Below are 7517 nucleotides of genomic sequence, written 5' to 3' on the forward strand. Positions count from 1 at the left end.
TACTGTCAATATACTATTAAAACAAATTAAAATGGTAAAAGTTATTGTACTTTAAGTAAAAATAAAAGAGACAAAATATCAATCCCAGTTTTGGATTACTTTAATTAACAAAAAAAATGCATATTGCAGAGGATAGTTTCAATCTGCCTACCTCTGGGTTATGGGCCCAGCATGCTTCCATTGCAGTACTCTGCTGCACATGTAAGTGCAAGAGATCCTGAAGCACTCACTCATCATGGGAAAGTACCAATGTGTTTCTTCGTTGGTTGATGGAAGAAACATCTTACAAAAACTCTCCAGATTATTGACTTTTTAAAGTTTTTCTAGGAAACGTTTTAGATGAATGCTTATTAGCCTTTGTCAGTATGGACTTTTGCAAAGTGTCTCTGTGGCGCAATCGGTTAGTGTGTTTGGCTATTAACCAAAAGGTTGGTGGTTCAATCCCACCCAGGGACGTAATTAACCTTGTGATCAGATTTTGGTGATATTTAAGTAGACAAGTCAAAATTTCAAACCTCCTCTTATGGTGTAGGGTACATGGCCTTCTCTGATGTAATCAGAGTTAGATTTGATTCAGTGATTTTATAAAAAACAGCTAGGAAGCACAATTTAGCAGTGGGTTGCAGAGAAAAAAAATATGCTGGCAGAAAAATCCAATCGAGTGATTAAACAGCTCTTCATTTTCTGGCTTTATTTTTATGCTAACAAATTTGTTCTCTGAAAAGTGTCCACAAAGCCAAGTCTCTGATTAACACCTTTGTAAGGATGGTTTTTCACCTATTACTAAATTAAACTTGCTTCATTGGAAAGGCAGCAAGATGCATCCTCATTTCAATGTCTACTGAAATAATACAAGTTGACACCAGGAAACATTAACGCCACTGCATCCTTGCTGCTTTCTCATGTGGAAGTCTGTTTAATGTGAAAACAAATGTGTGTGTTTTTTTCAACCTGGAAGCCCAACATCGATTAAGATCGATCTTAAATAGACCCCTGGGTTTTAAGGATAACCATGGTTGAGTCCAATGGTTAATTCACATTGACCGAAGTTCTAATTAAGTCACCTGTGCTCAAGCATGATATCCTTAAAATCTGGATTGCAATGACAGCATTTTGGAACTATGCCTAAGGGTTTAATTTTTACATTTATCCACTGACAATAAATCTACCTACAATATCCCTGTAACTGTTATGATTACAGTATTTCACTAAATAATTTAATTTGCTGAACCTTCTGTAAAAAGAAATATTAAGCTGCTGTAATTCCCAGATGCAGCAAATTTGTTAGCTAGTGGGCAAAACCATGTGCACTGCAGGGATGGGGGGGGGGGCAGATATAACATTTGCAGAGAGATTTAGGTGGGTTATATTGTTTGTGTGCAGGGTAAATACTGGCTGTTTTGTTTTTACACTGCAATTTAGATTTCAGTTTGAACACACCGCACCAAAATCTAACTCTCTCTGCACATATTATACACCCCCCCCCACTGCAGTGTACATGGTTTTAGCTAATAAATTTGCTGCTGTGATCAGATCTGAGTTAAGCCCTATGTATTTGGCACTGGCAAAGGGTTAGAGGCCTTGCTGTAGAGCTCACACCTTTCTTATCATGCATTGTAATATTTCCTATGTCCTGATGTTGTGCTCTCTGCTCCATCCAAGTAAACAGCAATGTAGCATGGCTATCAAAGAGCGTGAAGATTGCAGATTTCCTGGGATTAATGCTAAGGAATGCTATTCCAGAGGCTGCTGCTTTAATTCAAGTGTCACTGGGGTTAAATGGTGTTTTTACCTTAAAAACACAGGTAGAGTATATAGTACAGTGGTAAAGTGGGAGCATGTAGTGCTATTGATTACAGATTTGATGGAGCTTAAACATGGATAAGGTCCATGGCTCTAAGAGTTTATCTTGTGTATCCTTTATTCTTAGTCATGGTCAGATAAGATTAGAAAATACCATTTAAGTGGAAATTTCCTGTTAGCTGTTTTTCAGTTTGCTCAACTGTCTGATTAACTGGTCCTAAAAAAAGGACCAAAGGAGCTAAATTGCCCCGTGATCTAGCTAAATTGCCCCAGTTAAAAAAAAAAAAAAACTAAGCTGCTGTAATTCCTGGATGTTTCCTTACTGCATCAACAGGAAGTGACAAGAAACAATGTAATGTGGAACCGTACAGCAGAAGGGATTGCGGCTACCCCACAATAAGTGCAGCGGAATGTAAGAAGAGGCATATACAGTGTGGTGTGGCTGTAGATGAGCTTAGTGGTTTCTGTTAGAGTTCTTCTACTTCTAACTACTCGTACATAAATGAGTAAGCCGCCGATTTATTAAACCTGGTGAAATGATAATTTGCATGGTGATAAAGTACCAGCCAATCAGCTCCTAATTGCCATGTCACAGGCTGGGTTTGAAAAATGACAGTTAGGAGCTGACTGGCTGGTACTTTATCACCTTGCACTTTATCAGTTCACCAGGCTTAATAGATCTGCCCCAATGTTTCAAAATGGAATGCATCAAGAGAACGGTGTTGGTAGTATAAAACTACCTACAGCACCTGGTATTCCCAGGTGGTCTCACATCCAAGAACAAACCAGGCCTAAAATCAGGTGATATTGGGCATATACAGTGTGGTGTGGCTGTAGATGAGCTTAGTGGTTTCTGTTAGAGTTCTTCTACTTCTAACTACTCGTACATAAATGAGTAAGCAGCCGATTTATTAAACCTGGTGAAATGATAATTTGCATGGTGATAAAGTACCAGCCAATCAGCTCCTAATTGCCATGTCACAGGCTGGGTTTGAAAAATGACAGTTAGGAGCTGACTGGCTGGTACTTTATCACCTTGCACTTTATCAGTTCACCAGGCTTAATAGATCTGCCCCAATGTTTCAAAATGGAATGCATCAAGAGAACGGTGTTAGTATTGTAAAAATACACACAGCTCCTGGTATTTCCTTGTGGTCTCCCATCCAAGTACTAAAACCAGGACCAACACTGCTCAGCTTCCATGATCAGGAGAGATTGGGCAAATCCAGTGTGCTGTGGCTGTAGATGAGCTGGTGGTTTCTGTTACAGCTCTTCTACTTCTAACTTCTGGTACATAAAAGAATACATGTAAAAATTAAATGTACCAAGAAAATGGTGTTGGTAGTTTAAAAACACCTAAAGAATCTGATACTACCAAGCAGTCTCCCATCCATGTATTAACAAAGTCCAATACTGCTTTGCTACAAAAATCAAATGAGATTGGGCATATCCAGTGTGGTGTGGCTTTAGCTAAGCTTTGTGGTTTCTGTTAGAGCTCTTCTACTTCTAACTACTGGTACATTAATGAATATGTATAAGGTTGTAGTTTATCCAATATGCCTTTACTACCTTACCTTTCAACCCCCCCCTCCCTCCCCTCTTCTCCTTATAGCTTCCTTAGTTCTCTCCTCCTCGTGTGTGCGTTATTTGTTTTCTCATACGTCCTAGAGGATGCTGGGGTCACATTAAGAACCATGGGGTATAGACGGGATCCGCAGGAGACATGGGCACTTTAAGACTTTCAAAGGGTGTGAACTGTCTCCTCCCTCTATGCCCCTCCTCCAGACTCCAGTTTTAGTATTGTGCGCAGTGATACTGGATGCACTACAGGGGAGCTCTACTGAGTTTCTCTGAAAAGACTTGTTAGTTTTTTTTATTTTCAGGGAGGCTGCTGGCAACAGTCTCCCTGCTTCGTGGGACTTAGGGGAGAGAAGTATGACCAACTTCTAGTGAGTTCAATGGCTCTGCTTCAGGCTGACAGGACACCATTAGCTCCTGAGGGTGCTGATCGCTGGGTACGCCTAGATGCACACTCCCGCAGCCTGCCGTCACCCCCTTACAGAGCCAGAAGACAGGTGAGTAGCAGAAGAACAGAAGACTTCTTCTTCAGTGACGGCATTCTGAGGTACCGAGCAGCGAGCGGAACGCTGCGCGCCATGCTCCCACACAAACACAGGCACTGCAGGGTGCAGGGCACGGGGGGGGGGGGGGGGGGCACCCTGGGCAGCATAAATTCCTCACAAAAGGCTGGAAAAAGTGGACATTAGTGCCTGGGCACTGTCCTTACCCCGCTAGCGTAATTAATTATTTCTGAGCGGGACAGATACGCGCCATTACAGCGGCGGGGCTTCTTCCTCACCTCACCAGAACATCTTTAGAGCATTACAAGTCTATCACTATAGAGTTTATTATTTCCCAGACTGTGTACTTTTGGCGCTGGATTGTGAGCTGAAAAATCCTCTGTGTCCCTCTGACAGATTTACTGACGGTCTGTCCCCCATAAGCCGGTGTGTCTGTGGGTACTTGGTATATGTGTGTCAACATGTCGGTGGCTGAATGTTTTTCCCAAGAGGAAACTATATTAGGAATGCAGACATATGATGGTGGCCCTGTTGGCACCACCAATAACTGACTGGGTAAATGTTTCAGTAATATCAGAGTAAGGTTGGATAAATCTGTGTCCCAGACACAGACGTAGAGAATAGATGTGATATTCATGGCTATGTTTCTTTTCCCTCAGGCCCCGCTGGGTCGCAAAAATGTTATTTTGCCCAGTTACTACACACTGATACTGACACGGATACTGATACTTATGTCGACCATAATGTTTCCTGATTAGATCCAATATTGGCAAGGAGCATTCAGTACATGATTGTGGATATTAAGGACATATTAAAATCACTGAAGACCCTGCTGTTCCTGACAAAGGGGTCTATATGTATGTATATATAGATATATAATGAAAGCTGATGTAACGTTCCTCCATCTCTGTTTGAGAAAGTCTGGGCCAGCTCGACAAGATGGTTTCAAATCCCCAAAAGGATTCTGGTTGTTTATTCATTTCCCGCCGCGGACAGAATAAAGTGGGAGTCACCCCCTGTTCTGCACGGGGCCCTGTCACAAATCCAGCGGATCGTATGCAGGAAGCTACATTATTTCTAGTTATGTAACCACGGGTACATTACTTAGACCTGCCATTACATGTGCATGGGTGAGTAGTAATATTCAAGAATTGGTCGAATACCTTGTCATCCGATATAGATACCCTGGAGAGATGGGATACTCCTTACGTTGTATCATATCAAGGACACTGCAGCATACTTACGTGAGACTGCAAGGGATATAGGACTCTTGAGTTCACGGGCCAATTTCATGGCAGTGTCGGATAGGAGGGCATTGTGGATTCACCAAGAGAATGCTGATGCTGACTCCAAGAAGAAAGGGAGTCTCTTCCCTATGAAGGTGAAGCCTTGTTTGGTGACTGCCTAGTTAATTTGATCTCGGCAGCTCCCGCAGGTAAGTCAACCTTCTTGCCCTATGTTCCCTCCCAACGGATGAAGACGCATCATTATCTGATGCAGTCATTTCGGCCCAATAGATATGCAAGAAGTTAAGATTCCCCTTTCTTTGCAGGTAGAGGAAGGAGAAGAGAGAAGAGGTCTGCATCCTCTTCAAGATCGCAGGAGCAGAGATCATCCTCTGCTTCTGCCAAATCCACTGCATGACGCTGGGGCTCTCTTGCAGGAGCCCGCACCAGTGGGGGCACGTCTAAAACTCTTCAGTCAGTTCTGGATTCATTCGGACATGGACTCGTGTGTTTTACAAATAGTGTCCCAAGGGTACAAACTGGGGTTTCAAGATGTTCCCCCTCACCGATTGTTCAAACATTAAGTTACTGTGCTGTTCCTGGGTTATATAGCGCTGGGGTATGTGCTGGCATACTCTCTCTCTGTCTCTCCAAAGGGCCTTGTGGGGGAAATGTCTTCAGTAAAAGTATTCCCTGTGTGTGTGGTGTGTCGGTACGCGTGTGTCGACATGTCTGAGGAAGAAGGCTATATTAGAGAGGAGCGGGAGCAAATGAACGTGGTGTCTCCGCCGACACCTGATTGGATGGATATGTGGAATGTTTTAAATGCTAGTGTAAACTCATTGCACAAAAGATTAGACAAGGCAGAAGCTTTGGGACAGTCAGGGTCTCAACCAATGCCTAATCCTATGTCGCAGGGACTGTCAGGGTCTCATAAGCGCCCACTATCCAGATGTTGACACAGATACCGACACGGATTCTGACTCCAGTGTCGATTACGATGATGCAAAGTTACAGCCAAAATTGGCAAAATACATTTGATATATGATTATGGCAATAAAAGATGTTTTGCACATCACAGAGGAGCCCCCTATCCCTGACAAGAGGGTACATATGTACAAGGGAAAGAAGCCTGAGGTAACCTTTCCCCCCTCACACGAGCTGAACGAGTTATGTGAAAAAGCTTGGGAATCTCCTGCAGATTTCCAAAAGGATTCCCCTTTCCCATCAACGGATAGGTTACGATGGGAATCCTCCCCTTGGGTGGACAAAGCATTAACACGCTTATCCAAGAAGGTAGCCCTCCCGTCCCAGGATACGGCTACCCTCAAAGAGTCTGCTGACCGCAAACAGGAGATTACCCTGAAGTCCATTTATACACATTCAGGTACCTTACTCAGACAGGCAATTGCGTCGGCCTGGGTGTGTAGTGCTGTAGCGGCATGGACGGATACCCTAGATAAGGCTACTATTTTATTGCCCCTGGGGCATATAAGAGATGCTGTCCTATATATGTGTGTATGCAAACTACAGGTGGTGCTGCAGGGCTCACACCCTTTTACTTGTCTTGTAGAGCAACTCTGGAGCTGTTACTGGGTGCAGCTGCTGCAAGAAATCAGCTTGAATGCTTCAGGGGCTTGGGCATGGCCGACATGAGCCCCACACTGATGGGGGTGTATAAAGCGATCTAGGGGTCATCCAAGCGCAACCCCACAAAGGCCGCCATGCCCTGCGTGACCATTTTCTCTTTTCATATGCAGACGAGGGTTGCAGCCAACTATGCCCATTGCTTGGATGACATCACCGTATGCAAATCCGTCTGCTGCAGACCTTTCCCCAGGAATGCTTGTACTAGTTGTTGCATATGGTTTGATGTTTGAGGGTGCTTCAGTATTAGGCAGCCTTCCGCCCTCTCATGTTCATCTGAAAATATGTGGTCTCCCTGCAGTTCCCTTGTGCTTCCTCAGTTGAATCTCCTTAACTTGACGGGTGTGTGCCCGAGCAGCCGCCCTCCACAGCCCTATCCCAGCACATGCTTTTCTTGCGTATGAGATCTCTTGATCATGAAGATAGTTCTCACAGGGTGAGGTTCATCCATTACATTTTAAAGTAGGAAGGTACAAATTACATATTCAAATTACATATATGTGCTGGATTCAAATGTTTTCCCCCCTTCCTTTCTCAATTGTGCCCATCAGCAGCTATTCTAATGTTGCTGCCAATGGGTGTGACACATTCATTTCTTCTGTGGGGTACACTGGACTCCACAAGGATTCAGATTGGGGTGTAGAGTAGGATCTTGATCTGAGGCACCAACAGGCTCAAAGCTTTTGACTGTTCCCAAAATGCTCAGCGCCCCCTCCTCTATAACCTCGCTTCCATGAACAGGGAGCTCAGTTTGTAGTTG

General features: G+C 43.8%; 1 non-coding gene across 1 annotated transcript; it reads left to right on the forward strand.

Moving 5' to 3' along the window:
- The first annotated feature begins 382 nt into the window (after positions 1–382).
- TRNAN-AUU (transfer RNA asparagine (anticodon AUU)) lies at positions 383–456 on the forward strand. The gene has a single exon. It is a non-coding gene; the product is annotated as a tRNA-Asn (tRNA).
- Positions 457–7517: the final 7061 nt, after the last annotated feature.

Source organism: Pseudophryne corroboree, unplaced genomic scaffold (assembly GCF_028390025.1).
Source record: "Pseudophryne corroboree isolate aPseCor3 unplaced genomic scaffold, aPseCor3.hap2 scaffold_428, whole genome shotgun sequence".
Lineage (NCBI taxonomy): Eukaryota > Metazoa > Chordata > Amphibia > Anura > Myobatrachidae > Pseudophryne > Pseudophryne corroboree.